This window comes from Protopterus annectens, chromosome 5.part0 (assembly GCF_019279795.1).
Source record: "Protopterus annectens isolate FY-2018-M chromosome 5.part0, PAN1.0, whole genome shotgun sequence".
Taxonomy (NCBI): Eukaryota; Metazoa; Chordata; order Ceratodontiformes; family Protopteridae; genus Protopterus; species Protopterus annectens.
Window position 1 is genome coordinate 1878263590 of NC_056735.1, and position 18224 is coordinate 1878281813.

General features: G+C 41.9%; 1 protein-coding gene across 3 annotated transcripts in view; it reads left to right on the top strand.

Annotated features, from left to right (window-relative positions):
• Positions 1 to 18224, top strand: part of AKAP11 (A-kinase anchoring protein 11) — a 1036012-nt gene that overhangs the window by 333826 nt on the left and 683962 nt on the right. The gene's annotated exons all lie outside the window — the stretch shown is intronic.

An 18224-nucleotide genomic window follows, 5' to 3' on the forward strand; every position in this document is an offset into this window, starting at 1 on the left:
AATAGATTCCCTAATGAAATCAGTAAAATATAGTTTGGCTGTATAGAGGGAGCCTAGTTTATTGTGAACATTTTTAATGACAGTTGCTAGATCTTTATCGAGTTTCAAGTTATCAATTGTGATAAGAAGTTTGGTGTGTGATACTGGTTCAGTATTGGTGTTATTTGATGAGTAGGTTTGTAAAAGTGTATGTTGGATTGAGGGTTTATTTTTTGGGAATAACATTAATTCTGTTTTATTGGGGTTAAGGATTGTGTGCTGGAAAGCCAGGATTCTACAGCAGTGCAAGATATTTTTTTTTCATGAAGTTCAGAGAGGGAGGGAGCTACACACAAGTGTGGAGTCATCTGAATATTGTATAATTTTCACAAAGTCAGTGGCAGAATGGAGTCTGTTACTAAAAATGCTGAATAAGAGGAGGCCTGAGATTGATCCCTGTGGTACACCTAGAGTAACGAGTACTGCAGGAGAGACTTCATTGTGACATTTTACTGCTTGTCGTCGATCTGATTAATTGTCATGGAACCATTGAAGGGCAGAGTGACTTAGCTTAAGAGACAGGAGTTCTTGTAGAAGTTTTTGGAGGGAGACTGTATCGAATGCTGTGGACATCTCTAGGAATATTGAGGATACTAGTTGACCATTATTTCTAAGGTGGTTAATAGTGCCTATAAAGCTTAATAGTGCAGTGGTGATGATATGGTTAGGTTGAAAGCCATGTTTGGTATTAGTTAAGAGATTGAGAGTAGGTGAGTAATGAGTTGTGAATAGATGCATTTTTCTAAGATTTTGGATTGGGGTGATAAAATTGCGATAGGTGTATAATTAATAAGGTCAGTGTTGGTTCCCCCTTTGTATAGTGGTATTATGTAGGAAGTTTTCCAGATTTTGGGTACATGGAGTTTAATTATGGAACGATTAATTAATATTGATAATGGATAGGCTATGGCATCTGCTGCTAACCTAAGGTAGTCAGTAGATAATTTGTCAGCAGCAGGGGTGTTAGGTTTTAGTTTAAGTATTCTTTTTATTATGCTGGATGGTACTGTTTTAAAAGAAAAGTTATCGATTTAATTATGAGGTTCAGTAGGGACTTTTAGTGGGGTAGTAGTATTTGTTTTGATAAGGTTTAAAATGACGCTGGTGAAGTAATTACTGAATTGGGTTGCAATGCTTTCTTGTGTATTTGTGGTAGAGGGAGTTGGAGTGACAGATTGGCCTAGCTGTAGTAACTGATTAATACTTGCCCAAACGTTTGGGGGCTTATTTTGGCATTTTCATTGTGCTGTTATGTATGTAGTAGGATTTGTTTGTCTTTTTTTTCACTTTTTTTGTATTTTCTTCTGAATTGGCTGTAGTTTAGTGTAGTTGGATTTTTATTGGAGTGGTATAGTGCCCAGGCTTTGTCTCTGGTTTTGAGCAGAAGTCTAGTCTCTTCGGTTAACCAGGAGGAATAGTTTGCTTTTGTCTTTATGGTTCTTAATGGGGCTTGACTATTAAGTATGTCTAGGAATGTATCATTAAAGTATGATACTGCAATATCAAGTGGGAGGGATGATAGAGGAGACCAGTCATACTCTTTTATGGTTAATATGAAGTTTTGAGAAGATATTTTTTTTTTGTTACATATTTGACTAAATATTGTGGTTTTGGGGAAGTGTGTGTTTTGTCGAAGGAGGTAAGTGGTGGATGGTCACTTAAGTTATCTGGGAGACATCCTGAATGTCTAGCAAGAAAAGGTTTGTTGGATAAGGTCCAATCAAAAATTGAGTGTCTGTTTGTCTTTTCATCTAATCAAGTTGGATGTATTATTAACGGAGAGAAGCCGTAAAGGTGTATGAAGTTTGTGGGATTTTCATATGTGCAGGTTGACCAGTCTAAGTTAGTCATCCATGGTAATGGTTTCTTGGGAAAAAGTAGTTGATGTCCAGTGTAGTATGTCATATTAAGGTGGGCTTATTGTTGGGGGGAATGTAAATTGTTATTATGATGATGAATTTGTTGGGGTTTATGTCTAGCCTGGAAAATAATATCTCTGCATTATTGAACTTAGGTGGGTGTGGGTCTAGGTAATCAAGTTTCAGTGAATTTTTATACAGTATTGCTACACCTCCACCCTGCTTGTTAAGCCTGTCTAATCCTATGAATGTCGTAACCTTGGGGAAGAATCTTGTTATATATTGCAGATTTTAGCCAGGTTTCTATTAGGGCAACTCTGTGTGGAGAGTAGTGAGAGAGGGAAGCATGCAGTTAGTGTATTTTGTTTGACAGACTCCTTAGGTTCATGTTTAATAATAGTAGGTGTGATTTTGTCTGAAAAAGGTTATTAGTAGAATTGTTTATAGATGGTGATATACCTGGTTGATTTATGTTGGGTCCAGGGTTTGGGTGAACATCACCACACAGCTTAATTGTAGGTAATATTTTTATCGGTAGGTTCAGGTATTTAAGTACGAGGTTAATTTGTTTGAAGGTGGGCTAGGGATTGATGTGTTTAGGAATGTATTTGAAAAGTACCACATTGGTGGTGTCGAACATATGGGTCTGCTTCTAAACTTTGAACTTTCAGAACATCGACTTTCTTGTGGTTGAGACCATAAGATCGACGTTTTGAAAGTTTGAACCATTTAAATGGTGATTGCTGTATTTTTTTTACTTATTTTTTAAATTTCGAACTTTCAAAATGTTGATCTTATAGTATTGACTATAAGAAGGTCAATGTTTTGAAAGTATGAAATTTAGAAGTAGATCCATATATTTATATACGTACACACACACATATATATTACAGATACACACACAAACGTGTGGGCTTATACACATTATATAGTGTGCGAAGTGTGAGCTTGCACTGGAACTGTCAGTGTAAGTGACATCATTTTTTTGTTTTGTTTTGGTATAGACCGATTGCTTATGACTTTTGTGTTTTCCCTGTAAATTTTGATGTAAAACATTTGTGTTAAAATATTTATAGTTTGTTACTACTGGATTTGTATCTGTGTGGTATTTATTTCATATGCATGTAAAAATTTTGTTTTCGGAGTTGCACATTATAGTTTGTGTGTGTTTTATTTGTGTTGCTGGATCCGGGTTGTTAAAGAAAATGGGTTTAGAGTGGTTTACTTATCCAGTTTAAAATAATAGTAAATAAATGTAGTAAAAAACATGGTCACAGAAAGATGCTTTTTTTGAGCTCTGTCAAGTAAGTGGATTTAGCGTATTTTTTTAAGAACAGTATTTTTGTAGCTCGAGGATTTCTATTCCTAACATGCAGGTACTGTTTATTTCTATATAGAGTGGTACATGTATGCAGTTCTTATCTAAAAGATACACTGTAGTTTTTGAGTTTGTCATAGTGAATGCAAGTCCTATGCTTACCTTGACATTGCTGATTTTAGTTATTTTTTCTTTGGAGGTGAGTGTTTTGAGGTTAAACGTGTTAACAGTTGTCAGAAGGCAGATTGTTCACATTGGCACACCTAGATCCAATTACTTTGTGAAACCAGTTGTAAAGCCATTGTTTGACATATTTTAAAATGGATGTAATAAGAAACCAATAATACTACAGCCCTTGGTAAATCTAGTTTATTTACTGAGTCACTTGAGGTTTAGACTGTTTGCAGGAGTGCAGACCTCACTGCATTAACTTTTTACTGCAGTTTTCGATCTTTTCAAGTTCATATACCAAAGGCTGCTACTTTATATTATTTATTTTGTTTTACAGTTTCATAAGTAGGCTAAGTGAGATGGTCTAATGGCCCTTTTCAGTCACGACTTTGGTACAAGAGTACAGGAAGTTGACTAATTGCGAACACATGCACTGCATGCAGAATATTAGTATGACGCATTTCATAATGTGCATACATTTAGCTCAAGAACTGCAATGGTTTATATACATGAGGTATGCTAGGAAAATAGTACATTTTCATAAGGAGTAATAAAATTGAATTGTAAGAAATCTTTACAGTTAGAAATGAAGTTTACAGCAAGTACTGGCTTTGAATTATATTTTATTTTTATTTATTTATTTATTTTACATTTGTTGACCGGGCTAGTCCAACTGGATAATTTCCATTTTCAGTGGAGGCCCGGGGAGAAAAGCTCCAAGATTAAAACAAGGTTATAAAAATTAAAATTTACAATAAATGCCTGTGACACAGACAGTGAGTAACAATGCATACATATTAGTCTAGGTCAAGTAATAAAAACACATAGTACTATCTACATATTGAGAAAGGCAGTAATTCTTTACAGTACAATTATGTGAGGATGGGATATTACATATTTTAAAATGTATATACATATTTGTAAAAGACATTGTTTGTACTTTTTTTTTTTTTTTTTTGAGAACAATAGTAGCAGTACAGTCATTAGGTCATTTGAGATCCCAGAGAAAGATTGCATTTTTGAATTCAGGAAATATGATAGTGGAAAGAAGAAAGTAGATTAGTCTGGATTGGTACAGGAGCAGAGCCAGAAGTTGTTCAGATGTGAAAGAAGTTGTTTTTTAAAAAGATGAAAGGAGGCTAGAGAGGTAATGTGTGAGGGGAGGTTTATTCCATATTTTGCCTACTGAGTTGGAGAAAAGGCAGTTACCTGCTGAATTTGTAATTCTAGTCGTGTTGACCTATAGCTTTTCGGCGGAGTTAAGTTAATTTTGTCAGTTACTAGTGTCATGCAAACAGTTGCACTTTGATTTTATAGAAATATCTGTTTGCAATGAATTCTGCATGCCTTGTTCATTAATAAAGCAGACATTTTCCTCTGGCAGCAAGTTGAAGTCTAGGTCTTAGAAGAGTGCTTGAGGACTCAGCCATTTCTAAGGGAGTAGCCTGATTCCGTGGTTTGAAACAGTTTCTTAAGTGTTGGGCAGTATCCTTGGTTTTTGGCAACCCACAGATAATGTCAGTGGAAGAGAAACATTGACACTGTTAACAGTGGCACCCTTAGACACCATTGATTCATACCACTGCTCTTGTAAGTAAATGAAGAGGTGAAGCACCTGAAATTATGTATTTTTGGCCTTGTCATTTTCTGAGACAATGTGCATGTGGGAGATCGGAGGACAGACTGAGAAAGCAAAATCGTGCCAGCATGGCATTTCCTATTAAGCCAGTTTGGGGCTAGAAAAAATTGTCAAGTAATCGTAACCACTTTAATGTAGATAAGTTAGTAGTGCAAAAAAGACGTAGTGAATGTTTTTCCCCGTTTATCTTTGGAGTTGATTTTTAAATGCGACATGTTCACAATGATTGTTAGCTACCACATTTTCTCTATAACTTAGTCATTTCTTTATTTATTTTATTTTGCAGTTGTTTACCAGGATAGCCCAGTGGGCCATGGTGAGCCCATTTTCAGTGGAGGCCTGGGGAGAAAAGCTCCGCAATCAGTTATACAGTACATATAATACACAATACATACAGTAGAATAGATCAACTAAGTACATAACTTTGCAAGAGTTGCAGTAAACCGTTGAATGAGCAAGGTAAAAATCTTGTTACATTATTAGATTACAACATTAAGGATAAAGTGGTTTGTGCAATTAAAATATAACAAGATAGGATATAAAACTAGGATAATTAAGTTACTTGAGTGACTATTAATACGTTCTTGCAACTTAGTCTGAATGATTGCTCCTTGTAAAGTCCTTGGCTTAAATATAGATAAGCAAATATAGTAGATAGTACAGTACTGCAGTTAAATTAGTAAATTGAAAGAGAAAGAGTTATATCAGAGTAGCAGTTAATGAAGGTGTAGGGTAGTGTCAGGATTTGAGAAGTGTAGATTTGGCACATGTGCATTGCCATAGAGCTGAAAGGTGTTGCCTCAGGGATTTTTTAAAGTGAGCTGCATTGCTGGTAGTTGTGAGTGATGGTGGGAGGGTGTTCCATAGTTTAGCGATAGTAAAGGAACAGAGCATCTGGCCAACTGAAAGGTTAGGTTTTTCTATGTTTAGGAGAAGTTGATTTTCGGATTGGAGAGGTTTATTTGGATGGTACAGAGTAAGTAGAGAAGAGAGAGGGTAGGGCAGTGTGATGGCTTGAATATAAGTTTGTGTGTGGTGGTTAATTGTAAATATGTAAGATAATGAGGGCGTTCTAGCCAGCTGAGTAGTTGTAATGAGGCACAGTGATGAGATGAATAGTTTGCATTGGTTGCAAATTTAGCAATTTTATTGTAGCACAAGTTAAGACGTTCTTCGTGTTTTACTGTTGCAGTCATCACACTTGGGTTATCTGCCTGCAGGTTGCCCTCAGTTGGCCCGAATACCAGAGGCTTGGGATTTCTGCGTTGGATGCTGTCGCCTCATTCATGACGTCAGGGGTATAAAACATGCAGCCAATGCCGTTACATCAGCTTTTCTTGCCACGCGGGAGCCCGAAGCAGAAGCACTTCGCAAGTGTTTTGTTTTTCGGGTTTCAAACCTGAGGTCTTCTAAAGCTAAGTACCCCATTAGGTATCCTTTTTTCTTGCTCTAACCGATGTCAGAAAAAGTTAACAATTGTCTTGCCTGTGGAAAGCAAATACCTCACAGAGATTTTCATTCTTACTGCGTCACCTGTTTAGGTCCAGGCCACGACGTCCCTCGCTGTTGGTTTTGTGCCTTGTTCAACGCCCAAACTATTCATCGTCTGGCTATTTTTGTCTCTAAATTCTTTCGCTCTCGTTCTCCGTATTCCAAAATAGCGTTGGTAAGCCATCCGACTACCGACCTTCCGAACAAATGCAAAGATAAAGACAGAGACAGACTGCATAGGTCCAAAACTGCCGCCGATGCTTCCGTTAAGCTAGTCACCAGTCCTCCAGTACTCAGTGAGGCGCTTTCACAGCCCCTGTTACCCGCTTCTACAGATTCGCAGGCCACTACTGAGATGCATTCGGAGTCCCGGTATGCCATAAGATGCTTCATCGACTATGGAACTTCCGGATGTCTCTACTTTTTATGGGTCCGAGCTGCTGTGCAGGCACAGGTTTCTGTGGGTGTATTCAGACCTTCCAATGTTCGTATTAAACAGACTACTTCGTTAATGACTAAATCTCACGAATTTCTCAGGCCCAGAATTTGCACTAAGCCTAGGAAACAAACGACCAAAGCACATTCTCAAGCTCCCATGCCACAGAAACAAATGCTTAGAATGGCTGAAGACCTTATTACTTTAATTAGGGGAAGCCAGCCTTCCCCCTCTAAAAGACGAAGAATTGATTTTCCTTCAGATTCTTCAGACCATGAGTCTGATGACTGACCCCTGTGATTAACAGGACATACCCTTATCTACCTATGAGGACTCCGATGCAGAGGAGTCAATTCCCTCAGCCTCCCCCCCGGAGGACCTTTCTTTCAGTGAAACCTTGCATACCCTAAGAGAGCATTTCTGCTGGGAATGCCAGGACTACCCACAGTCCAAAAAGAGACTCGGGGAATTTTTAGACTTGCCTCAGCATAGGCCTCTAGCTATTCCCCCTGTCCTGGATATTGTAGATGATGTCTTCATGGAATCCAGCCTTATCCCTGATACTTTACCACCTGCTCATAGAAAGCCTGACAGATACTACAGAGTACCTGACTCTCACAAATTTCTCTTTAAAAATCCCACTGTGTATCCAGAGACCATTTCCCAGGGACCTAAAGGTATTAAGGCTTCTACAGCCAAAAATCCTACCCCTTTGGACAGGGATTCTAGGGCTCTAGACAGATTGGGTAAGAAGGTATATACCTCTGGAACTCTTGCCATCAGGGCTTTAAATTGCCAGTTTCACATGTTGAAGTACCAGCAGCATATTATTGATCTAATTAAACAAAAGCTGTTGTTGTTTCTTGATTGTGCAGAAAATAAGGACTTACAAGACTTAATGCATTCTGCAAACCAAGTTGGCAAACATACTTTGCAGTGTGGTTTTGATGCCTTAGAAGCATCTTACAGGGCTGCTGTCATGGGTCTGTTTTGAGAAGGCATGCTTGGCTGAAGGAACACCTCTTGCCAGACCATGTCAAGGCAAAATTACTTGATGCTCCATTAAACCAAGAATGTTTGTTTGGCTCTAAAGCAGAAGTTGTTCTTAAAAAGATGGAAGAAAAAGCTAAATCCATGCAAATTGTTAAAGTTTTCTTACTGGTACAGCCACCTAGATTCAGTAGGGATTAGCCTTCAAATAATTGGTCCTTAACAGTCACTTCCAGACCTTCTCAGCTCAAACCCAGGGGCAACAGACCACAAAGACTACAGTCTCAGGGTATGCACAGATCTAAACAATGGAGTGCTTCCTCCTCAAAAACTGGTAAGCCACCCCCCCCCCCAATGGAAAAAGTTCACAATGACTTGCCCTTAATTCTTTCCAGCCATGCCCAAGTACTTGCACCCCTAGGAGGAAAACTTGCCCTGCATGCAAAAAAGTGGGAGTATATTACCCAGGACCGATGGGTCGTAAACATTGTATCCCAGGGATACAAATTCTATTTCCACTCTCTGCCAACCCCAAGCGGATTGCCAGACCTTTCTCCAAACCAGTGGAGAGAGGCCCAAAAGCAAGTACTTTCTCTTCTCAATATCAGGGCTATTCAACCTGTGCCAACAGAACAAAGAGGACAGGGTTTCTACTCCAGGCTGTTCCTGGTGCCCAGGAAAGAGAACTCTTGGTGCATTATTCTGGATCTGTCAACCCTAAACACCTTCCTGGTGGTACCAAAATTCAAAATGCTTACACTCCAGCAGCTCCTTCCTATGCTAATCAAGGACTCTGGCTAGTCACCTTAGACTTAAAAGAAGCTCATCTGCACATCCCCATAAGGGAATCTTGCAGGAAATATCTATGTTTCAGGGCAGGCTCTATGCACTATCAGATGTCCTTCATGGATGCATCTGCAGTCATAACAAATGGGTTGTCCTGTCGTCAGGCAGCCCTTCGGTCGGCCGGATTCCAAAGTCTGGGTCCGGCTTCGGCTGATGTCGCACTCCACCCGACGTCATCTCTGCTGGTCTTCGGGTATAAAGGCATCAGCCGACGCCATTTTCCTCAGTCTTTCTTGCCGCGTGGCGCCCGAAGCAGAAGCTGTTTGCAAGTGCCGGTTGGTCAGATCCAGAGATTACTACTACAGAATACTACTTCGAAGACTTCTAAAAAGCTAAGTACCCCGTTGGGGACTCTTTCTTGCCTCAGCCGATGTCAGAAAAAGTCTATAACTGTTTAACTTGTGGGAAACAAATACCTCATAAAGATTTCCACTCTTACTGTTTGCCTTGCTTAGGCCCAGACTACGACGTAGCAGCCTGTTCGGCCTGTGCTTCCTTCAACCGACGAACGCTTAGGCATCGGTCGGAGTTTGCTGAACAGTTTTTCGGCTCAGATTTTGCGTACATTATGCCGTCGGATCCTCCGACTACCCAAATTGTTAAAACGCAAAGAAAAGACCGACACAGCGGTCCGCGGTTTCGCCGAAACCACGGTTAAGCAAGTCGAGTGTCTCGGTTTCGGCCGAAACCGAGAAAACTGGTCAATCTTCAGCCGAATCCATGACTACTACTGAGGCTCCTGCTACCTTACCTGAATCAGCCTCAGAAATTTTGCCTACAACTGTGGTTCCTAGTGATTTATCAGACACCATCCCTTTGGATGTCTCTACCCCAGCACGTGGTGCTGCTAGGCCTCCTGCAGCCATGTCTATTAAGGCCTTTGCCAGGGCTAAAGCAGCCAAATCTGCTAAATCAGTGCCTGTTAAACCCCCCTCACACAGGCCCACTTCTAGTTCACAAATGCTTACTCTGGCAGAAGATTTAATATCCCTAATTAGGGGATCCCAATCTCACCCAGACAGGGCCTCTCAGCCCCCAGAAAAGAGACCTAGAGCAGAGCCCCCCGAGCCTGTGTCCTCTGATGATTCTGCGGATGACTCAGACATTACAGACCAGCCAGAGGCTCCTTTTTCCAATTATGAAGATTCCGATGCTGAAGAATCCATTCCAGCTGCCTCTCCACCAGAGGAATTCTCCTTTGGGGAAACCTTACATGCCATGAGAGAACAATTCCAATGGCAGGGACAAGATTTCTCAGATTCAAGAAAAAGGCTTAGGACTTTTCTGCACTTACCACAACACAGGCCCTTAGCTATACCTCCTGTTCTGCCTGTTGTGGACGATGCATTTAATGATGTCTGCACTGCACCTGATTCTTTACCTCCAGCCCCTGCCAAACCAGATAGATTTTGCAGAGTGCCAGACACTCATCACCACCTATACAAGGCCCCACTTGCAGACCCCGAAACTATATCCCAGGGGCCTAAGGCAGTAGCTTCGACCACAGCAAAAAACCCTATTCCCTCTGAAAGGGAATCCAGGTCCTTAGAGAGATGGGGGAAAAAAGTCTACACCTCTGCTACACTCTCAGCTAGAGCTTTAAACTGTCAGTTTCACATGATCCAATACCAAGAGTTTATGCTTGATCAGTTAATTAAAAAGCTGTCCTCTGATGAATCTTTAGATAAGAAATATGTATTAGAAATGGTGAATAACATCCAACAGGTTAGTAACCATTCCTTAAAATGTGGCTATGATGCACTGGAGGCTTCATTTAGATCAGCCATGACTGGCACAGTGATAAGAAGGCATGCATGGTTGAAAGAACAGGTCTTACCGGATCATGTTAAAGCAAAGCTATTAGATGCTCCTATGGATAAGGCCAGTCTATTTGGGAACCTGCCCAGCAGGTAATGAAGAAAATGGAAGAAAAGGCAAAATCTGTACAAACAGTTAAATATTTCTTACAGGTTCAGCCCCCAAGGTTTAGCAGGAACTGGCCTGCCAAAAATTGGTCCTTTCCTGACTCCACAAGATCCCAAAGGGGCAGGAATAGACGCTCTAGGGGCAGAAATCAATCCAGAGGAGGTGCCTACAGAGGACGACAGTGGCAAGGCAATAACCGAGGCACAGACACAACCACTGCCACTGCAACAGGACAATCACAGTGACTTGGCTCTGACTCCACCTACCAGGGAGCAAATAGCAGCACCATTAGGCGGAAAGTTAGCCTTATTCTCAAAAAATTGGCACTATATCACAAAAGACAAGTGGATTTTGCAAACCATAGACCAAGGCTACCGGTTCCACTTCCACACCTTACCAGTAAAAAGAGGAATGCCAAACCTGCCTCCAAATCAAAAAATAGAAGCTCTGCAGCAGATAGCGGAATTAACAAAGATGAGAGCTGTGGAAAGAGTACCAATAACAGAACAGGGCAAAGGATTCTACTCCAGACTCTTCCTAGTGCCAAGAAAAGAGAAAAACTGGAGACCTATTCTCGACCTGTCCATCTTAAACACATACATCATTGTCCCAAAATTCAAAATGCTGACCCTCCAGCAACTTCTTCCCATGCTGGGCAAGGAGTGTTGGCTGGTAACTCTAGATCTCAAGGAGGCATACCTGCACGTCCCCATTCGACCAAATTGCAGAAGATACCTCAGATTTCTTGCAGGATCAGAGCATTATCAATTCTCAGCATTGCCCTTTGGCTTATCTACTGCCCAGAGTATTCACAAAATGCCTGGCATCAGTAATCGCTCACTGCAGAGTACAGGGAATCCAAATTTATCCATACCTGGACGACTGCCTGTTACAAGCGGACAACAAAAGCAAGCTGACAACAGATTTACAAAGGGTCATTTACTTGCTACAAGCCCTGGGATACACAGTCAATTTACAAAAATCAAGGCTGATACCATCCCAAACAAGAACTTTCTTGGGCGCGGAATTGGACACAGTAAAACAAATGGCATTCCTAACTGCAGAAAAACAAAAAGAGCTCCCTCTCTACTTCTGGCCATTAACAAAGCAGAACAAACTAACAGCAAGAAAAGTTCTGCAGGCCTTGGGCTTCATGGCATCATGCATAATCTTGGTCCCACATGCCAGACTGCATATGAGAAAGTTACAGTGGTACCTAAAGAATTTATGGTCTCAGCACAGGCACAGCTTAGAAACAGAAATACCACTAATCCCATACCTAAAACAGGAGTTCCTATGGTGGGCTCAAGCATGCCAGTCAAACCCAGGCTTACCCTTCCACAACTTTCGAGCAAGCCAAACCATCACAACGGACGCCTCAGACCTAGGATGGGGGGCGTACATGCTGGACAAATGCGTACAAGGACTGTGGACTCAGGACCAGCTGCACCTGCACATAAACCAAAAAGAAAAGCTGGCAGTAAAACTGGCAATCCAAAACTTCAGGCCATTCCTCAAAGAAGGCCATTTGATGATAAGGACAGACAACAACACAGTCATGTGGTACATCAACAAACAGGGAGGCACTCATTCATACCCCTATGCAGAATGACTTTGGACCTTTGGAATCTGGCTCTCAGCTACAACATCCAGTTACAGGCAATATTTGTACCGGGAAAAGAGAACACCCTAGCAGACATTTTAAGCAGAACCACCTCGGATGCTCACGAATGGATGCTACACCCGGACATCTTCAAGGCCATCACAAAGAAATGGGGAATGCCACAAATAGATCTATTCGCTTCCCCACTCAATCACCAGCTCAAAAAATTCTGCACAAGGACATTCCACCCACTTGCATGGAAGGTGGACTTCCTATCCTTCAGCTGGAAAGGCCTGACAGCATATGCATTTCCACCTCTTCCCTTGATGCACAAGGTACTACTGAAAATCAAAGAGGAACGTCCAAGGATAATTCTGATAGCTCCGAACTGGCCAAGACAACACTGGTACCCATTGCTGAGGAGCATGTCTCGAGAAAATGTGGTCAATACCCCTGATGCCTCTGATGTTAACTCAGAACAACTACAACATCATACATCCCAACCTAAAAACCTTGCAACTGACTGCCTGGAACATCACATAGCAGCAACTAACCCAGACCTTTCCCAAAGGGTTAAAGACATTATCCTTGAAGCCCGCAGACCTTCAACAAGAAGGAACTATGCAGGAAAATGGAAAAGGTTCGTCATTTGGAGTACTGAAAGAGGAAAAGATGTGTCGAACATAGATATTGCTAACATTCTGGAGTACTTGGCAGAGCTTCTACATACAGGCCTGTCCTATTCCTCCATCAAGATACATGCATCAGCTGTTTCAGCAGAATACAGCTTTGATCCGCCTGTCTTTTCACATCCTCTACTCAGGCAGTTCCTCAGAGGGATCAAGAATGTAAAACCTCCTAGGAAACCACCATTACCAGCATGGGACTTGAACTTCGTACTAGAAAAGTTGACACTCCCTCCGTTTGAACCAGCAACAGCAGATCTACAACACCTGTCATGGAAAACTGCTTTCCTACTGGCTATTACTTCAGCAAGGAGGGTTTCGGAACTACAGGCCTTAATGGCAGTGCAACCCTTCCTATTCTTCCATCAAGATAGGGTGTCCATGAGAACTAATCCTACATTTATGCCTAAGGTGGTATCCAGAGTGTCTTTAAACCAGGCAATCCACCTACCTACCTTCTTTCCCAATCCACAAAACAGAGGTGAAAGAATGCTGCATACCTTGGATGTACATAGACAGTTACGCTACTACCTGGACAGAACCAAAAGTAACAGAAAAACTGACCAGCTTTTTGTAGCCTATGCAACAGGAAGGGAAGGAAAAGCAATTTCCAAACAGACAATCTCCAAATGGATAGGAAATTGCATAAGATTCTGTTACTCCTACCATGGAAAACCAATTCCACAGAACATAAGACCTCATTCTACAAGGGCTACAGCCACTACCACAGCTTTCTTACGAGGAGTGGCAACCAAGGACATTATTGAGGCGGCTACTTGGACCTCCGTGCATACATTTGCCAAGCATTAAAATCTACCTCTATATTCTAGATCCCGAGCAGGGTTTGCCACTGCTGTACTGCAAGGGATCCTAACTACACCATAATTTTTATCCCTCCTCCCCTAGTTTGGCTATGGTATTCTACCCATTTGTTATGACTGCAGATGCATCCATGAAGGACATAGTACAGTTTTGTACCTACCATAAATGTAGATGTCCGAACTGGATAGCATCTGCAGTCAGGATTACCCTCCCTCCCTCCTTCCCCTCTGTGGTACCCCTAGGGTATTTACCCTCCTAATAGCTAGCTGGGGGGGGGAGTCTCTTATGGTGTATTTGTTTGTATATATGTACATACATGCTTATTTTTTGTGTTTGCCTTCTACTATTTTGGAAACATTGGCATTTATCCAAAATTTAGCTTTCCAAGAGGGCAATTGGCATCTGGGGCAAGAAACACTGAGGAAAATGGCGTCGGCTGATGCCTTTATACCCGAAGACCAGCAGAGATGACGTCGGGTGGAGTGCGACATCAGCCGAAGCCGGACCCAGACTTTGGAATCCGGCCGACCGAAGGGCTGCCTGACGACAGGACAACCCATTTGTTATGACTGCAGATGCTATCCAGTTCGGACATCTACATTTATGGTAGGTACAAAACTGTACTTTCTCTGCACTTCACTTTGGCTTATCTACTGTGCCCAGGGTATTCACAAAGTGCCTGGCTGCAGCCATTGGTTACTGCAAGCAGAGAAATATTCAAATTTGCCCATACTTGGACGATTGCCTGATTCAGACGGACAGTCAGGAATTGCTACTTCAGCAACTGATGTTTGTAAATAGACTCCTAACTTCTCTGGGGTATACCATCAATGAAAAGAAATTACATCTGGTACCCATTCAAAGAATTGTATTCCTGGGAGCAAGCTTGAACACAACTTCCCAGATGACATTCCTCAAACCAGAAAAGCAGGTTTATTTGACAACTTATTTCAAACTACTGACCACCCAAACCCAGCTGTCTGCCAGAAAAATACTGCAAGCCCTATGGTTCATGGCCTCATGTATTCTACTGATTCCATATGCAAGACTGCATATGTGGAAACTCCAATGGTACTTAAAAGGTCTCTGGTGTCAGCATTCCCAGGACCTGGAAGCAGTGATTCCAATCATTCCTTGCCTAAGAACAGAGTTCCTTTGGTGGGCAGAGGCTTACAACCACAGCAAGGGACTCCCTTTCTCACAACCCCCCACCGTCCAAACTCTGCATCAGACTATGCATGGGTGGCTCACATGGCAGGCAAATGCATTCAAGGCAAATGTATCCCAGGACAAATTCACCTGCATATCAATCAAAAAGAAATGTTAGCTGTATAGAATGCACTGACAGCCTTTAAATAACTTACCCTGCCAGGACAACTCCTGATAAAGACAGACAACACCACAGTTATGTGGTACATAAACAAGCAGGGGGGAACTCACTCCTACCCACTCTGCAGGTTAGCCATGACACTGTGGAACACAGCCTTAAGCAACCAAGTGCACCTACAAGCTCAATTCCTGCTAGGCAAACAAAATTCACTGGCAGACGACTTAAGCAGAAATCTAATGGACTTACACGAGTGGAAACTGGAATCAAACTCATTCAGACTTCTAATACACAGGTGGGGGACACCAGAGATGGACCTCTGCATCCTCCCCAAAACCATCAACTAAACAAATTTTGCACCAGAATTCCCCGCAGCCAAGCTTGGAAAGTGGATGCCCAATCCTTCATATGGGAAAACCTCTCAATCTATGCCTTTCCCCCTCTGCCCCTCCTTCCAAAGGTACTCCTCAAGATCAAACAGGAGAGGCCAAGGACAATCCTTATTGCATCAGACTGGCCATGCTAGCACTGGTACCCAATCCTGTGCAGTCTGACAGCAGTGCCACTCTGGCACCTACAACAAACCCCCTCTTTGCTGTCCCAGCAGGAGGGACAGATTTTGCATCCTCGGGTGCAAACCCTGAGTCTGGCAGCCTGGCTTTATTCCCTAAATACATCACCAGCAACCCTCAGCAAACAGGTGCTGGATGCATACATATATATATATATATATATATATATATATATATATATTTTTTTTTTTTTTTTTTTTTTTTAAGACAATGATACGAAGATAACTAAATGAATTTGCTCTTGTAGCTTAGCTTAATACTAATTAATTATTCATGAGAGGATATGATGTTTTTATGATGTAATTGATGGGATGACTTTTGATTTGTGGTTGCTTATTATTTAAATGGAGGGTAATATGAACCAAATTTGACTCTGAAGAAGCTAAATTCTTAGCGAAAGCACTTATTCGTTTGGTTGGTGTATTTTAATAAAGAATAGTAACTGTATTACGTGGTCCGTTTTTTTTATTTTTGTTTTCTGAGTTAATGGTTTTGTCGTCCATTTGGGCTACTTTATTTTGGTGCTGGATGTTATCATTGAGGCTAGGAGGCCTGGTACTAGGAAATCCTATTCAGAAAAGTAGAATAGATACCGTTCTTGGAGCCAGTCTCAAGGGAAGGACACAGCCATACCCACCTTGCCTCAAATCTAGATTACTTAGCAGATCTGCTCCACAAAGGCCTCTCCTCATCAATTAAGATTCATGCCTCTGCCATATCAGCTCATTACAATTCTGAGCCACCCCTCTTCTCTCACCCTCTGATCAAACAGTTCCTGAGAGGAGCTAACAATTTATGACCCCCAAGGAGAGCTCCCACTCCTGCCTGGGACCTTAACTTTGTACTAGAGAAGCTCACGCTTCCCCCTTTTGAGCCTGCTGCTACAGCAGAATTAAAATTCCTCTCTTGGAAAACAGCCTTACTGCTAGCCATCACTTCAGCAAGAAGAGTGTCTGAGTTACAGGCCCTTATGGCTGTGAAACCCTTCATTATCTTCCATGCGGACAGGGTTTCCCTCAGGACTAACCCATCTTTTATGTCCAAGGTGGTATCCCATGTGACTTTAAACCAATCCATTCATTTGCCAACCTTTTTTCCTAATCCTCAGAATAAAGGGGAAAGGACATGCACAGACAGCTCTGGTTCTCTACATTGACAGGACTAAACCTTTCAGAAAGTCTGACCAGCTGCAGGTCAGCTTTGCTGCAGGGACCGAGGGCAAGGCCATTTTGAAATAAACCATTTCCAAATGGATAGCACACTGCATCCATTTCTGCTGCAAACACCATGGGAAACCTACCCCACAAGGGATTAGGCCTCATTCCACTAGGGCTACCTCAACCTCTACAGCTTTTCTCAGGGGATTCCCTACCAGGGACACACTGGAAGCTGCAACCTGGAGTTCTGTGCACACCTTCACCAAGCATTACCACTTAGCTATCTTTTCCAAATCCAGAACTGGATTTGCCACAGCAGTCTTACAAGGCCTGCTAGCCACCCCTACTACTATAACTACTTGATTGCCTCCACCCTTCCTCAGCTTTGGGAATCAACCCAAATGTGATGACTGCAACAGTGAAACACGAAGAACATAGTACAGTTGTGTATACTTACCGTAAATGTAGATGTTTGAGTGTATTCACTGTTGGGAGTCCTGGTTACCTTCCCTCCAGCCCCCTGTCGTTCTATACTGTCTACCTATCCTCTTTTTAGGCCATATCTTATGGAAATGGTATTTACTTTTTACTGGAGGTGTTCCACACCGTTTGATTACTTCCTATTTTGGGGGTTCCTGACATCTGGGGCAAGAAAAACTGATGTAATGGCGTCGGCTGCATGTTTTATACTCCTGACGACCTGACGGCATCCGACGCAGAAATCCCAAGACTCTGGTATTTGGGCCAACTGAGGGCTACCTGCAGGCAGATAACCCACGTGTGATGACCGCAACAGTGAATATACTCGAACATCTACATTTATGGTAAGTGTACACAACTGTACTTTTTGATTTCAGAGAGGACTAGATCTTGGTCAGAAGAGGGGTGTCATATAGAGAAGATATGGTAGCAGAAAGGAAGAGGCTAGGGATGGTTTTGCTGAGTGGTTGAGGAAGTCTTTGTCTATAGTGGATGCCCAGTTTTTATTTGTTTTTTTGATGTTACTGTGAATATGCAGGTCAAATGTTAGGTTTTCATTTATGGTAACACCTTGTAATTTTGTTTTGGGGGAAATGTAATGATAGTGTTATCTTGAGAATGAATAGTAAATTTATCCTTGTCTAGGGAAGTGTTTTTTTAGGGGTAAATAGCACAACTTTAGTTTTTTTTTAGGGGGGGGTTCAGATCAAGATGAGTATTGGTCATCCATGTTTTGGTAGAATTAAGGGCACTTTGAGTGAGCTGCTGCAGTTTAGATGTGAAATTGGCAGTACAGATGATGGTTGAGTCATCTGTGTATTGGATGACAGTACATTGATTGAGAGTGGTGTGGAAGTTGTTA